Source organism: Tamandua tetradactyla, chromosome 7 (assembly GCF_023851605.1).
Source record: "Tamandua tetradactyla isolate mTamTet1 chromosome 7, mTamTet1.pri, whole genome shotgun sequence".
Taxonomy (NCBI): domain Eukaryota; kingdom Metazoa; phylum Chordata; class Mammalia; order Pilosa; family Myrmecophagidae; genus Tamandua; species Tamandua tetradactyla.
The window spans coordinates 144724825-144742851 of NC_135333.1; the positions used below are offsets into that span (position 1 = coordinate 144724825).

The 18027-nt window shown below is 38.3% G+C and overlaps 1 pseudogene; it reads right to left on the reverse strand.

Annotated features, from left to right (window-relative positions):
* Positions 1–16720: 16720 nt before the first annotated feature.
* Positions 16721–17797, reverse strand: LOC143690212 (F-box only protein 28 pseudogene; annotated as a pseudogene).
* Positions 17798–18027: the final 230 nt, after the last annotated feature.

The window sequence follows — 18027 nt, forward strand, 5'->3', positions numbered from 1 at the left end:
TTCATAGATATGAATTTGGGGGTTGCTATTCAACCCAGTATACCAACCTTCAACTTATCCGTGCTCAGGAACCAGACATGTGAGTGAAGAGCCTCTATATGATTCTAGCTCTCACCACTTCTGTCACTCTTAAATCTTCCCAGCTGAGGCCCCAGACATCGTAAAGCAGAGCCAAAAACCACCCCTACTCTACACTGTTTGAATTCCTGATCCATGGAATCCATTAGCATAATCAAATGGCTATTGTTTTATACCACTAAGTTTGGCTTGACTTGTTACACAGAAGTAGATAATCACAAAGTAAAGACTGAGCTAGGAAAAGCATTCCTGGAGATTCTTAATGAATGTAATTAGGAGAAAGGGAACTAATACACCTGTGCATTACGTATGTTATCTCACTTAATCCTCATAGCAGTTCTATAGCTTACGAGTTATATTTCCTACATGTTAGATGAGGAAATTGAGGCTCTGAGAAGTATAAACAACTAGCCAAAGGATGAACCCCTAACTGTTTGACTCTGGAGCCCATGATCTTTGTACCACACCTCACTCCTGTTTGAGTGTCCAGCTTCAGCCACAGATTATATCCTACACATCACAGAACCACCGTAAGTAAAATCAGCTTTATGTACAATAAATATTTTTTTAGTACCTCTGTGTATCAGGCATTATGTGAAGTGCTTACAGCAGTGAGCAAAACAGATGGATATTTGGTCCCTTCCTCCAGTCTCACACCCAGCCCTGTACGCACTCCCTTTTGCACATCACAGGTAGTTATTAATATACAGATCTGTCAGATACCCCCCTGCATAAACAGGGGTTCCCTCTCCACCATGGTAAGTCATGAACCTGGACCAGTGACCGGTCCCAAGCCTGGGTGCATGAAAATCAACTAGATTGCATTACGAAAACACAGAGTCAAGTCTCAATCCAAAGATTCTGATTCAGCAGCATCTCAGGGATCCCTATATAAAGCCACATTGAAAACCAACAGCCAAAAGGAAAAACCCAAACTCCCCCACATGGGCATGAAGCCTGGAATATTCTGGCTCCTACCAAGTTCTCCCACCTCATTTTCAGCCACTCACTCACCCTCATGCCCTTTAAGGTCTCCCAGTCTCTATATATCCTGTTCCTTATACCAGGAATGCATGTCCCCCATTGAATGGTCTAGTGAAAGCATTTCCTCTTCCATGAGATTCCCCTGAGTCTTACAAACCTACTTTGGTGCCCTTTCTCTGTGTTACCACTGCCCCTCGTGCCCACCTCTAACCACTTAACTCATCACTAAGCCAGGAGCCCAGGCTTACTCATTTTAGTGTCCCCAGCCATAGCACAGTGCCCCATTTAGCAAAGATATTCAACAAATGTTTGCTGAATGAATAACCCAATGTGTTTCCTTTGGGCTTTAGCTGCCAAGAAACTCAGAGCCAAATTCAGTTACCAAGTACAGTAATTAGCTCATCCCAGGTGCCTGATAACATCTGCTCCCTGTTCCTTTGAGATGGTCTCTGTTCTCTTTTTATCTATAATTGTCCTATTTTACATTAAGTTTAATTTGATAGGCTGTTTAAAATCCTTTTGAAAAAAGCTAAGGTATAAATTCTGAATTAATCAATAGGTAGATACGTTCCTCAAAAGACACACCTGTGTTGGGATAGGAAGAAGAATAAGGGGAGAAATTACTGAAAATACAGTATACTTCCCAAATTAAATGACTGATTGCTCTTCATGTTTCTTGAATGGATAAAAATAAAGAACTATAAGGAAATACCCACTCGGATGAATGCTTATTCATTCAACAAATAGTTATGGAGTGCCTGCTTTGTACAAGCATTCAGGGACGTAGACATGTTTAAGATTCCAGGACTCAAAGAGTTTCCTGCATTGTACGTTAGATAAGCCCTGCATACAAATACAATCTTTGCAAATTACCAAATGTTAATATTTATATTAAGAATGCAAGAAGAGAAAGAGAGAGGGGTGTATTTCTAGCCCATATTAAGAAAAGGTTTCACAGAGGTCATAATATTTGACTGAACCTTAAAAGATGAATTTGGACATGTAGAGAGCTAGGCAGAGATAGGCATTACAAAGCAAAGAAATAATATGAGAGTGTAGGTTGAACTCTGGTTTGACTGTATAATGATATCTAACATTTATCATGTTCTAACTATGCACCAAGCATTGTGTTAAGTTCTTTCTATGGCCTATTTATTTATTTTTTGATCTTCAAATAACCTTCTGGGTTAAACAGATGAAGAAATGAGGCTTAGAAGTTAAGTAGCTTGCCCAAGTTCACAGAGACAGCAAGCAGCAGACCTGAGATTTCATTTGAGGAAGACTCTGGTACGTTATGCTTAAGCACTTCCAGACACTGATTCAAAGAGCAGAGATTTGTATCTGGGAGTAGTGAAAGCTAAAGCCAAAAAGAAAGACTAGGACCCAAGAATAAAGGGCTCTAAGGCCAAGCTAAGGAATGTGACCTTGATTCTGTTAGCAATGAAGAACAACTGATGACTTTTGAGAGGAGAAATAAAATAAAATATTTTATAGGCATTAAATGCTTATTGAGTGAATGAATGAATGTTCTAAAGGTAGATTAATCAAGCAGCAGCATTTCTGATAGATTAGAGGAGAGAGACATTGAAAGTATGAAACCAATAAACCAAAAAAAGAGGTATGAGGGGATTGAATGAGGACAGTGACCATGGGAGAGAAAAGGAAGAATAATGTGGAGTCTGGTGAGACATGGACTAACGTCATGCACCTGAACTCCTAGGAGGCGAGACAATGTCATTCAGATAAAAAAGGAATGAAAGAAATATGGCAGGTGTGTGTGGAGAGAGACTCAGGGGTTGACAGGCCCCCCATTGGAGCTGCTCTGCACAATAAGGACCTATAAAGACAGGTCAAGGAGGAAAGAATGGAATTGGGAGTCATCCATAAAGAGAAAATTGTCAAATTCATGAACTGAATAAAATTGCCAAGACTGAGTATATAAAGATAAAATGGACTTAGACCTAACATTAAGAAACAGAATTGAAGAGGTGGGAAGAAAAAGAGGAATCAGAGAATACTAGGTGACGTTAAAAAAAAAAGTCAAGAATTATTTTAAGATGAAGGGGGAAGAACAGGCAAATAGGCCTTTGAGAAAGAGAACTGACAAAAGGTCATTTAATCTATCAAATGAAAAGTGACTGTGAAGTTAGGTGGCAGTGGATGAGAATGGAAAAGCCCCCCTAGCAAAGGGTTGTAGAATGGTTGATGCTGACAAAGTAGAGTATGGGTCAGGGGTAACAAACCTAGATGCCAAAAAGGCCAGGCAGCTAATGTATAAGGAAAAGGCAGCTGAATGTAAAAAGATCATGCAGGCCTCCAAGACTATCTTTTACTTCTCACATTTGATGGGTGCATCAGTACAGAGAAATATTTCTGTATCTAAGAAAAAGAAGAGTGCAGGGCAATGATAAATGGCAATTGACACTTCAACTCAGTGTTAGAGACAACAGAGAGCGGTGGGGTCTGTGGTTAACTAGACAGTACGTACCCTGTCTAAAGGCAACAGCTGCCACTCAGCTCCAAGTGACTGTTGCTATGTGAAATGTGGGCACTGTACTACATTGCCCAATGTGTCAAGAGAAACAGAAATCCAGATTTTTATACAAAGCTTCCAATTTTTATAGGTTAGGAAAAAACGGTATGGGCCAATGACACAGATTTGCAGACAGAATCTAGCTTACTGAATCATCTATGTTTTCACTAAGTCTGATAATGAGGACAGCAAGAAAGAACAGTTATTTGACAGAATAGCAGAGGAGAAGTTTTGTTTGTTTGTTTGTTTTACAATTAGGGGGAAAGGAGCATGTATTTTCAGTAGACCAGAATATAACCTAGCCATTGAGAAAAGGAGATTTGAAGTTGCACAAAAAAGGGTGCAAACTAAAACAACTCAGGTTTATTTTATTTTGTTCATTTTTAAGATATGGTATTTTTAGATTAATAACCAGGGAATAAAGATCTTGGTTAAATGCAATTCAGAAATAATTGTTCAAAAAGAAGATTCCCAGGGATGAGCCCAGCTCTGGCACCATGGGATCAACAATGCCTTCCTAACCAAAAAGGGGAAAGGAAGTGTAAAACAATAAGGTATCAGTGGCTAAGAGAATTCAGACAAAGTACAGAGGCCATTCTGGAGGCTACTCTCATACACGCTTCAGTTAGAAATTGCTACTTACCATGGTTTGCCAAACACCAACCAAAACCATTCCCACCAACCGTAAGGAACACGTAGGGCTCTATCTGAGATTCTTCAAAAGTTCCAAGCACTACGATTACTTTCCAGAAACTTAAACCTCCAGATGGGCTCCTAGGCCAGATAAGTCCTGAAACCCAGAGGGTACAGCCTTTCCAGAACATCAACTAATTCCCTCCCTCTATCCCATATTGTCGACACCCCTTTCCAATATGAAAAGGTTAAGATGGGCATAGTCCAAATACCCCTAAAGATTTTGAAAAAGATCAAAGGAGAAGGAGAAGTTATAACAGGGAAGATAGAGTTTAACAAATGAGTATGACTGGTGAATCATTATATTCATATTTATTTTAGTCTCCAGTGTCTTGGAGTAGCTAGAAGGAAAGACCTAAAATTGTGGAACTGTAACCTATACCAAATTCTGAAATCTATTCTATAAGCACTTGTTACAGTGTGCTTTGAAATTTATTTATTTTTTGTATATATATTATATTTCACAATTAAAAAAAGAAGTGATAGTTGTATAACATGTGCTGTCTAACTCATTTTTTTAAAGAGTGAATTCCTATAGCTGGCTAATTTCCTTACTGAAACAAAAGTTCCCGCACTTGTGATATGCCACTGGGGACTGTCACCATTGATAAAGGACATGCCACTGAACAGCTAACACTCCACCTTCCAAACAATAGAAATCCACCCCCCCCCTTGTAAAAAGGAACTTTGATATGCGTTCACGGTTCCCAACTTTCTCATGATTTTGGAAGCTGGTGAATGTCTTCATTGCACCACAAATAATAGAGAGCATTTTTCCAATTGCCCTGGTAAAACTGCCAGTTTTGTTGTCCAGAACAGCCAGTCACAGATTGTCTCTAGATTTCAGAAACCATTACATGTGGGATATGCCTCTCAGGCTAATGGCTGGTGCTAGATTCTGAAAAGTTCATCAATACTTCCACTTTCCAGATGAAACCAAGGTTAATTCACACTGAGTAAATAGATTATCAAATTGATTTCATGTATTTTTCAATCCACTTTCAGAGGAAGACTATAGATACGTTTAAAAAAAAACCAAGACTGCATGCTTGTTAAATGCCTTTCCAAACCCTTTAAAGAATTATTTTTCTCTACTATGTCAGAATTCTAAAGCGTTAACTTTCTTCTCCCTGGCTTTCAAGAGCCTTCAAGAATTGGCCCCATCCTACATAGGCAAACTATTCCCTGCTATTCTTATGTCTTTTGCTTCAACGAGCCAGCTGTCCCAGAATGCTGTTATCCCACAAGGACATCACAGTTCGCTTATAAAATATTTAAAGAATCCATAGCACATGTCAGACCCTGGGGGGGATCTGTGGTGATTGACATAAACATGATCTCTGCCATAATGATGGTCCTCATGGTGATCTACATCTAGCATCACTTATATCTCCCTCTGCAGAATGTCCTCCTCTTTCTGACTGTAAATCCTGCCCATCCCTCCTCTCCCAAAAAGCCTTCCCTGTGTAGCACTGAGTGGTTCATCAACCTCTTCTCTGACCATCTGCTCTTAGGAGCCTGTAAAACTAGATTTGAAGTTGCACAAAAGGGAGTGCAAACTAAAACAACCCAGGTTTATTACATTTTGTTCATTTTTAAGATACAGTGTTTTTAGATTAATAATCAGGGAATAAAGATCTTTGTTAAATGCAATTTAGAATTAATTGGTCAAAAAGAAATGATTCCTAGGGATGAGCCCGGCCCTGGCACCATGGGATCAACAATGCCTTCCTAACCAATAGGGGAAAGGAAGTGTAAAAACATAAGGTATCAATGGCTGAGAGAATTCAAATAAAGTAAAACTTTATTTTTAAATAAAGTAAAACTAGCACAGCACTTAATGCTGTGCTGCCCTGTATCACCTGCTCTTGTCCTATGAATACCAGCCTTGTTGCCCCAGTTAGGCCATAAAGCTCTTAAGGAAAAGAATCACAGCCTTTATTTCTTCATGGAAGGAGCCTACCTTCCATGGGCTCTAACACAGACCTCGGTACAATTTTGGAATGTATTATGGCTAACTGATTACTTCCTGTATGAAATTTAAGGTAGTTCATTTTTTGATTCAGATGCCTACGGCTGCTGTAACAAATTACCACAAACTTGGTGGCTTAAAACAATAGGAATTTATTTTCTTACAGTTCTGGGGGCCAGAAATTTGACAGCACTAATACAGGGTGAAAATCAAGGTGTCAACAAGGCCACAATCCCTCTGCAAGCTCTGGGGGAGAATCCATTCCTTGTCTCTTCATCTTTTGGTGGCTGTGGCATTCCTTGACTTGTGGCTCCTCACTTCATTCAATGTCTATATGGTCACATTGCCTTCTCCTCTTCTGTCTGTTTCAAACCTCCCTTTGCCTCTCTCTTAAAAACATACTTGTGATTACATATAGGGGTCACATGGGTTAACCAAGATACTCTCCCCAACTCAAGATCCTTAACATCACAGCATCTACAAAGATACTTTTTCCAAATAACATAACATTTACAGGTTCCAGGAATTTAGATCTGATACCTTTGGGGGCTACTAATCAGTCTACTATACCCTTAGAGTTAGGTCCATTTGATTTAGTAAACCCACAGCAAACACATTAGCACCTCTCTCATTTAGGGATTCCTTATCCAGAAAATTCAAATATGCAACAAACAGCTAAGAATCGGGGGAAAAATGTAAAATAGAGAGTCTGTCAGCAGGAAAAGATATCAGAGGATTAAAATTACCAAAAGCATTGATTATTGGGAATGTAATAGTTTGAAATAAGTCAACAGTGTTGGTACTATTTTTTGCTATGTCCCACAAGACCAAATGAAGACTCTTTCAAAGTAGAATACCTGGAAAGACATGAACTCAGGTTAATTTGTTTCCTGAGAGTCATCTTGATGGCATTCGACTACAAAACCAGTCTTTTATCACCTAAAAATGCTGGTAGAGATAAATATCTATTCCCTTTATGAAAGTGATAAGACAGGATCAGTTAGACTGTGTTAAATGCAGACCAGACCCCCATGTGGCTACAGAATAATCCAGCCACTGAGGTTATTACTGTGTGTACAGGTAGCTAGGGTAGAATCCTTCAAAATGTTGAATTCTTCAGTTTGAATACAGTTTTTGTGTCTTTGGGGATTTTGGAAAATTGTTTATTTTAAAATTATCTTCCCAAGAAACTATGATGCACTTGGTTTTTTGCTGAAAACATACTATATTCTAAATGGAATGTCAAAGTTAGATATAGACTAGATCCAAATCTAAGGACAGGTAAGAATGGGAAGTCTGATACAAGATGGCGGTTTAGCGAGGTGTGGGATTTAGTTCATCCTCCAGAGCAGCTAGTAAATAGCAAGGAACAGTACAGAACAACTGCTAGGGCCACGTCAGTGACCGGACACACAGCATACCCCAGTCTGGACAAGCTGCAAGCCCACCCAGTAGCGTAAGCCCCCCAAGCTGTGGCGGCTGGTGCCCCTCCCCCACAGGTTGCTTCCCAGAGGGGAGAGGAAAGGGACTTTATCAGCAACAGGGGCTGATTGCAACCAAACACCAATAAACAAATTCTGACTACTAAAAATAGGCCCCCAGTTCAGCTGAACCTGAGTAAAAGCGGAGGTCACTAGTTTTTGTCCCAGTGCAGAGGGGGCAGGGCTGACAGAAAAAGAAAAAAGAAAAAAAAAAGTTTTTTTTTTTTAGTTCTGAAAAGGTCTGGGCCCTGCAAGAAAGAAGGGGGCACATAGGACCTGGCGATACACAGAGCAACATACTAACTTAAGCCCTTGATTGGCAAACTGGGGGTCCTGCTCTGAAAAGGATTTTTCTTTTTCTCTTTTGTGGCTGTGCATCTACAGATTGATTACTCTTTGGATACAGCTGCAAGGCTTCTCGGGCTCCACTGCCCCAGGCATAGGCAGAAACAGGCTTGTTTGAGAGCTTCTCTGGAGTCTTGCCTTCCCTAGGTGAGGGGTGGGGCCCAGCTCAGGAGGACTCACTCAAGGAATTCAGACCCCAGGATTTGGAAAAGAGAAGCAATTAAAGCCAGCCTACAAGCTCTCCTCTGTCCCCACCATGCCCTCAGCAGGCAGAGTCTGCTGAAGTAAAAGGTACCACATTACCTTATGCTGGTGGGACCTGCAAGCAGAAAAGTACCACATACTGGGCAGGATAGGAAAAACTTCATAGGAAAGCCTCTTAGTCTACTGGGACTCACCCTCAGGGAAAACTGATGCAGATGACTCTTTCCTTCTGAGAGGTGACCAGTTTGGTCTGGGAAAATCTGATGTAGGTCTATAATACCTAAGTAGACCCTCCTAAGGGATGGGGGAAAGGCAACATACAGGCAAGGCAAGAAATAAAAAATAAGAACTGAAAAATTCTGATGTATTAAACAAAACTTAAGCTACAGGACTAGAATAAGCTGAACTGAATGTTAAAGAACAGATAGACAACAAAGTCATCCAGCAAGAAAATCCTAGGAAAAAAAAGTGGAAACACTCTTAAGGTAATTAAATGACTAGGTGCCAGCAAAAAATAATGAATCATACTAGGAAAACTGAAGAAATGGCCCAGTTAAGGGAACAAACCAACAATTCAAATGAGATACAGGAGTTGAAACAATTAATTCAGAATGTTTGAACAGACATGGAAAACCTATCAAAAATCAAATCAATGAATTGAGGGAGGATATAAAGAGGGCAAGGAATGAACAAAAAGAAGAAATCAAAAGACTGAAAAAACAAATCACAGAACTTATGGGAATGAAAGGCACAGAAGAAGAGATGAAAAAAACAATGGAAACCTACAATATCAGATTTCAAGAGGCAGAAGATAGGATTTGTGAACTAGAGGAGGGGACATCTGTAATCCAAAGAGCAAAAGAAAGTACAGGGAAAAGAATGGAAAAATATGATCAGGGACTCAGGGAATTGAATGACAACATGAAGTGCAAAAATATATGTGTTGTGGATGTCCCAGGAGGAGAAGAGAAGGAAAAAGGAGGAGAAAAACTAATGGAGGAAATTATCACTGAAAATTTCCCAACTCTTATGAAAGACTTAAAATTACAGATCCAAGAAGTGCAGCATACCCCAAAGAGAATAGATCCAAATAGACATACTCCAAGACACTTACTAATCAGAATGTCAGATGTCAAAGAGAAAGAGAGAATCTTGAAAACAGCAAGAGAAAAACAATGCATCACATACAAAGGAAGCCCAATAAGACTATGCATAGAGTTCTCAGCAGAAAACATGGAGGCAAAAAGACAGTGGGATGATATATATAAGATACTAAAAGAGAAAAACTGCCAACCAAGAATTCTATATCCAGTAAAATTGTCCTTCAAAAATGAGGGGAAAATTAAAACATTTGCAGCAAAAATTCACTGAGGGAATTTGTGACCAAGAGACTGGCTCTGTAAGAAATACTAAAGGGAGCACTAGAGACAGATAAGAAAAGACAGGAGAGAGAGGTGTGGATAAGAGTACAGAAATGAAGACTATCAGTAAAGGTAAAAAGAAGAAAAATTAAAAATGACATATAAAATCCAAAAGGCAAAATGGTAGAAGAAAGAACTGCCTATACAGAAATTAGACTTCAAATGTAAAACAGAAAAAAGTGACAAAGAATGACACTATGTATTAATAAAAGAAACAATTCAACAAGAAGACACAACAGTCATAAATATTTATGCACCGAGCCAGAATGCTCCAATATACATGAGGCAAACACTGAAAACACTGAAAAAAGAAATAGACACATCTACCATAATAGTTGGAGACTCCAATTTCCCACTCTCATCAATGGACAGAACATCTAGACAGAGGATCAATAAAGAAACAGAGAATCGGAATAAATGAGCTAGATTTAACAGACATATAGAGAGCATTACACCCCACAACAGCAGGATATACCTTTTTCTTAGGTGCTCATGGATCATTCTCAAGGATAGACCATATTCTGGGTCACAAAGCAAGTTTCAATAAATTTAAAAAGACTGAAATCATATAAAACACTTTTTCAGATCATAAAGGAATGAAGCCGGAAATCAATAATAGGCAGAGCGCCAGAAAATTCATAAATACATAGGGGCTCAACAACATAGCTTTAAACAACCAATGGGTCAAGGAAGAAATTACTACAGAAATCAGTAAATATCTCGAGGCAAATGAAAATGAAAACACAACATATCAAAATTTATGGGATGCAGCAAAGGCAGTGCTAAGAGGGAAATTTATTGCCCTAAATGCCTATATCAAAAAAGAAGAAAGAGCAAAAATCAAGGCATTAACTGTCCACTTGGAAGAACTAGAGAAAGAACACCAAACTAACCCCAAAGCAAGCAAAAGCAAAGAAATAATGAAGATTAGAGCAGAAATAAATGAAATTGGGAACATGAAAACAATCTAGAATATCAACAAAACCAGAAGTTGGTTCTATGAGAAAATCAATAAGATTGATGGACCCTTAGAGAGGTTGACAAAAAGAAGAAGGGAGAGGACACAAATAAATAAAATCAGAAATGGAAGAGGAGACATAACCACTGACCCCACAGAAATAAAGGAAGTAATAAGAGGATACTATGAACAACTTTATGCTAATAAACTAGACAATGTAGACGAAATGGACAACTTCCTAGAAAGGCATGAACAACCAACATTGACTTGAGAAGAAACATACAAACACAACAAACCAATCACAAGTAAAGAAATTGAACCAGTCATTAAGATGCTCCCCAAATAGAAAAGTCCAGGGCCAGATGGCTTCACATGTGAATTCTACCAAACATCTAAGAAAGATTAGTACCAATCCTGCTCAAACTCATCAAACAATTGAAGAGGAGGGAAAGCTACCTAATTTATTCTATGAAGCTAACATCACCCTCATACCAAAGCCAGACAAAGATATTACAAGAAAATAAAACCACAGACCAATCTCTGTTATGAATATAGATGCAAAAATCCTCAACAAAATTCTAGCAAATCGAATCCAGCAACGCATTAAAAGAATTATACACCATGACCAAGTGGGATTCATCCCAAGTATGCAAATATGGTTCAACATAAGAAAATCAATTAATGTAATACACCATATCAACAAATCAAGGCAGAAAAAACCACATGATCATCACAATTGATGCAGAGAAGGCATTTGACAAAATTCAACATCCTTTCCTGTTGAAAACACTTCAAAGGATAGGAATAGAAGGGAACTTTCTCAAAATGATAAAAGGAATATATGAAAAACCCACAGCTAACATCATCCTCAATGGGGAAAAACTGAAAACTTTCCCCCTAAGATCAGGAACAAGTCAAGGATGTCCACTATCACTGTTGTTAGTCAAAATTGTGTTGGAAGTTCTAGCCAGAGCAATAAGGCAAGAAAAAGAAATACAAGGCATCAAAATTTGAGAGGAAGAAGTAAAACTCTCACTATTTGCAGATGATATGATACTATACATCAAAAACCCTGAAAAATCCACAGCAAAACTACTAGAGCTAAGAAATGAGTACAGCAAAGTGGCAGGTTACAAGATCAACACTCAAAAATCTGTAGTGTTTCTATACACTAGTAATGAACAATCTGAGGGGGAAATCAAGAAAAAAATTCCATTTACAATTGCAACCAAAAGAATAAAATATTTAGGAATAAACTTAACTAAAGATTCAAAAGACCTATACAAAGAAAACTACAAGAAATTGTCAAAAGAAATCACAGAAGACCTAAATAAATGGAAGGGCACACTGTGTTCATGGTTTGGAAGACTCAATATAATTAAGATGTCAATTCTACCTAAATTGATTTACAGATTCAATGCAATACCAATTAAAATCCCAAAAACTTACTTTTCAGAAATAGAAAAAACAATAAGCAAATTTATCTGGAGGGGCAGGGTGCCCCGAATAGCTAAAAATATCCTGATAAAGAAAAATGAAGTTGGAGGTCTCATGCTACCTGACTTTAAGGCATATTATGAAGCTACAGTGGTCAAAACAACATGGTACTGGCATAAAGATGAATATATTGACCAATGGAATTGAATAGAGTGTTCAGATATAGACCCTCTCATCTATGGACAATTGATCTTTGATAAGGCAGTCAAGCCAACTCACCTGGGACACAACAGTCTCTTCAATAAATGGTACCTAAAGAACTAGATATTCACATGTGAAAGAATGAAAGAGGATCCATACTTCACACCTTATACAAAAATTAACTTAAAATAGATCAAAGACCTAAACATTAGATCTAAGACCATAAAACTTTTAGAAGAAAATGCAGGGAAATGTCTTATCACTCTTATAATAGGAGGCGGTTTCCTACACCTTAAACCCAAAGCACGAGCATTGAAGAAATAAATAAATAAATGGGAACTCCTCAAAATTAAACACTTTTGTGCATCAAAGAACTTTGTCAAGAAAGTAAAAAGACAGCCTTCACAATGGGAGACAATATTTGGAAATGATATATCAGATAAGGGTCTAGTATCCAGAATATACAAAAAGATTGTTCAACTCAACTACAAAGAGACAGACAACTCAATTATAAAATGGGTAAAAGATGTGAACAGACACTTCTCAGAAAAGGAAATACAAATGGCCAAAAGGCACATGAAAAGATGCTCAACTACCCTGGCTATTAGAGAAATGCAAATCAAAACCACAATGAGATATCATCTCACACCCACCAGAATGGCCATTATCAATAAAACAGAAAATGACAAGTGCTGGAGAGGATGTGGAGAAAGAGGCACACTTATCCACTGTTGGTGGGAATGTCAAATGGTACAACCACTGTGGAAGACAGAGTGGCGGTTCCTCAAGGAAGCTAAGTACAGAATTGCCATATGATCCAGCAATACCATTGCTAAGTATCTACTCAGAGGACATGAGGGCAAGAATACAAACGGACATTTGCACACCAATGTTTATAGCAGCATTATTTACAATTGCCAAGAGATGGAAACAGCCAAAATGTCCATCAACAGATGAGTGACTAAACAAGCTGTGGCATATACGTACAATATAATATTATGCAGCTGTAAGACAGAATAAAGTCATAGAGTATGTAACAACATGGATGGATCTTAAGGACATTATGCCGAGTGAGATTAGCCAGAAACAAAAGGACAAATACTGTATCATCTCACTGATATGAACTGACATTAGCAAATGAACTTGGAGAATTTCAGTTGGTAACAGAGACCATCAAGAGACAGCAATACAGTAGATATTGGGTAATTGGAGATGAAGGGATACAGATTATGCAACAGGGCTGATTGTAAAAATTCAGAAATTGATAGCACAATACTACCTAACTGTAATACAATAATGTTAGAACACTGAATGAAGCTGAATGTGAGAATGATAGAGGGAGGAGGCCTGGGGGCACAAATGAAATCAGAAGGAAAGATAGACAATAAAGACTGAGATGATAAAATCTAGGAATGCCTAGAGTGTATAATGATAGTGATTAAATGTGCAAATTTAAAAATGTTTCTGCATGAGGAAGAACAAAGGAATGTCAATAATGCAGGGTCTTGAAAATAGATGGTAATTAATATTTTAAAACTTTAATGTATGTGTGAGACAAGCAAAAAATGTTTATTTGGTACAAAATTTATATTTTGACTAGTGCATTTCCTAATATATAACTTATGTGGACAGCTTAATCGAACACTATAGTACTTGGAACCTTGTGCAGGGCATGAGATTTTGTAGGTTTGTCCAGAGTGATGCCCAGATAAATCCCAGAGCAATTTGAACAGAGAATAGGGAAGCATTTGCAGAGTCCCCTAGGGGGAATGGTGAGAAAGGGGGAAAAATTCAACTTCCTCAAGTGGAGAATTCTTGATATTCTCACAAGCAGTGGGGATAGCCAAAGCAATAAGCTGGGCCTCCAGTCTTAGGGGTTGTTCATATGAACTTAATCCCGCAAAGAATAGGCTAAGCCTACTTAAAATTAGGCCTAAGAGTCACCCCCAAGGGAACCTCTTTTGTTGCTCAGATATGGCCTCTCTCTCTCCAGCCAACACAACAAGCAAACTCACTGCCCTCCCCCTGCCTACATGGGACATGACCCCCTGGGTTGTGGACCTTCCTGGCAATGTGGGACAGAAATCCTAGAATGAGCTGAGACTCAGCATCAAGGGATTGAGAAAATCTTCTTGTCCAAAAGAGGGAAGAGAGAAATGAGACAAAATAAAGTGTCAATGGCTGAGAGATTCCAGAGTTGAGAGGTTATCCTGGGGATTATTCTTAAGCATTAAATATATAACACATTGTTAGTCAAGATGTAGTGGAGAGGCTGGAAGGAACTGCCTGAAAATGTAGAGCTGTGTTCCAGTAGCCATGTTTCTTGATGATGATTGAATAATGATATAGCTTTCATGATGTGACTGTGTGATTGTGAAAACCTTGTGTCTGATGCTCCTTTTATCTACCTTATCAACAGACAAGTAAAACATATGGAATAAAAATAAATAATAGGGGGAACAAATGATCAACGAAAGGGAGGGGTAAGGGGTATGGTATGTATGAATTTTTTCTGTTCTCTTTTATTTCTTTTTCTGAATTGATACAAATGTTGGAAGAAATGATCATGATGGTGAATATGCAACTATGTGATGATATTGTGAATTACTGATTATATATGTAGAACAGAATGATCATAAGTTAAGAATGTCTGTGTTTGTTGTTTTTTTTTTAATTTAAAAATTAATTTAAAAAATCTAAGGACAATATTAAAAATGGATAGGGAAGTCTCACTTGGTGAAGTTAATGTAAAAGATGCATAACCATGTTATGTCAGATACTTTGAAAATGTTAACCTTATGCTTTTATTCAAACTAAGAAACATACCAAAACCTTAGGTTTTATATAGCTCTCCAACTCCTACCTGGAAAGGGATAGTTCTCTATTGTACACCTAAATTTACTTTAAATTACTTAAGCACAAGGCAACAGTTATTTAAGAGAATTTAACAGTCAAATAATAGCTATATAATTTAGTATATTAAAAATAAAGCTAGTGGTGGATCCAGGTATCCGGGGGTATATACGTGGGAGTTTTCTCTATGGGGCTTATATTATTTTTGTAACTGTCTCATAAGTTTGAAATTATTTCAAAATAAAAAGTTTTTAAAAAACTAGGACTGTAACAGTTGAATAATGTCTCAAAAATATCAACTGGGGAAAATAACCACTGTACATAATTTGGAGGTTGGTAAAGTGAAAAATCACTCAGAAGATTGATGCTTTTCCAGTTATAAGCTCAAAAGAGGAGTGCAAAATAAAAAAAAATAAAGCTTTTGCTTAAAATTGTAAAATAAGGAAAACTTGTAATTTAAATTTTAAAAAACTTCTCTTGGGCCACCCCATACCCTGAAATGAAATGATCAAGATGCTTTTTCAAAGTGCAATTTTCTTCAGTGAACTTTGCTTCAATTGCAAAGCTGGATCCCATAAGTCCTTTGACCTACTCAATAACCATATCTGACCAGTGAGCAACACAGAGGTCAGTAAGCAACAGTTCTAGTTATCAGAGGTCCAATATTGATAGAAACAGCCTTGGAATTGTGGGCTCTGCCTTAGCCAGTGTACCAGAACCCTGTAGAGAATAGACAAAGCAACAGGATTCAATACTTTCTTGCCCAGTAAAACTGAAGGACAAATGGACCAACAGTTTCCTCTCTAGGGGCATCCTGTTGTGGTGAAAGATGCTAAGCACTTAAATAATCTAAGAAGCTGCTCTAAAAGTAGAGAATTACAGAGATTCAATAATCATACCAGTGTAAGAGGTTTTTAAGTGAGCTAGCTTGGCAATGCAGGCATCCATCCATGCAAATGTAGGAAAAAGAGATCTGAAAACATGTATATAACAACTGGATGAGTTCCTTACTAGTAGTTTATAAAAATAAATTGTCAATACTGAACAGGCCCCTTCTACAGTCAATACTATGAAAGTCCATTTTAGCTACCCATTACTTCAATACTACTTTTCAGACATTCCAGACAAAGTGACTTAAAAAAAAATCAACTTTTTTTGTTTAAACAAGATAGTGTCCATTTAAAAAGTAGGTCTTTCCTTTCATATGAACAGGACACTTTCTGTATTTAAACTTAACTTCTAGTCTGTTAAGACTGGGTTTAAGAGCCTTATGTAATGTGCATATAGGCAGAAGCAAACTTTAAACATTATTTGCACGGGAAAAAAGTTAACTCTCAAAACGTGATAGTACAGGTCTGGTTTGTACAAATCTATTACAAAGTAAAAAGAGGCTGTGCAGGAGAGGTAGGAAAAGAATGTCCCAACTGTGCAAGTTCAGGTTAAATTGTGTTCTGAAATCCTGGAAGCCTAAGGGGACACCGCATTGCTCACAGTGTTCCATGAGTAACTGCTTAAGCAACTAAGCCACCTCTTCCTCTGGAGCTAGAACCACATTCCAATTTACTTTCTATTCCGAAGACATTTAGATTTCCTAAGAGAGTCTGACTTCCACTGCCTTTTTTCATTTTCAAGGAGATTCCTCTCTGCCCAGATCCTGAGGAGTTTCTTACTGCACTTTCCATTACTTCTCTCAGTTTGCCTTCCAGCTTTGCCAGCCGTGCATTCTATGATGTGGGTCTGCTCTAGCGGTTTCTGCTCCTGGTCTTACTAAGTTGTTTCTATGTTCTTGCACTTTGGTGCAAAGCCAAGAAACTTCACACCTGAAAACAGTCACATCAGCACCGTTTGTTTTAACCTGCTGCTGCTGGAGTTTGGCAACCTCTTGTCTTGAAGGGTTCTGCTTAGAGAAGAGCTGTATTGTCGCTGGGACTGCAGAAGGTCCTGGGACTGGAGGAGAGCCCATGAATCTTCCAGACACTCTGATCCTGGTAATTTACTCTTTAAAAATGGAACTATCTTATTATCAAAGTATTCCATTCCCATGGAGAAAATATCCCTTAACTCTTGAAGTACTTCATGAGTTTGTGGAAGGGCTCTGGTAGAACTGATAGATCTCAACAATTGATAAATCTCACCAATCACCTTTCTGGGGATGAAGCAATAGAGATTGGAATCCACATACTTCATGAAAGTTATATTTAACAATGAGAGTCTTGTTTCAACAGCAGCAAGGATATCTGCATGATGAGCTAATGGATGGTTTCTCCTTTCTGACTCTCTCCTTGGGAGTTGTGTTTTAACTTGTTTTCTGACATAGATTATGGTATCTCTCAACTTTCAGAAATCCTTGATGCAACATTCTCTGGCTGACCAAGTCCATTCTTTTATAAATCAGGTGGAGCTGACTAATTTCATCTTAGGATATAAAGCTGAGGATGTTTTCAACCACTACGATGGGCAGTGCTACCAGCGTGTTGTTTTGAGGCAGCTGATCTGGAGGCAGGGCTGGGGCTGGGTGTGCTAGGGACCCTGGCTGTGGGGGCTGCAGGGGGGGGGTGTCACTGAGCAGATCCAGCGGCCATAGCCGTGGCCACTGCCTTCTTCCTCGGCCATTCGCTCCTTTGATGCTGCTGCCATCTTCGGGGTTGGATTCCTTCCTCCCACTCTGAATACAGTTTTAAAGGAGATGATCATTCTATGACAATGGTCTTAAAAGCAGCAAAATTCTGTTTTTTAGAACTTGAGTAAGTTGTACTGTATTGAGTTGTAAAATAATGACTAGGCATTAAACACAGTCATTTTTAACAGAAGTCTTTTTTTTTTTTTAACAATTCAGGCTATTTAAAATGTAGCCAGGATTTAGTTCA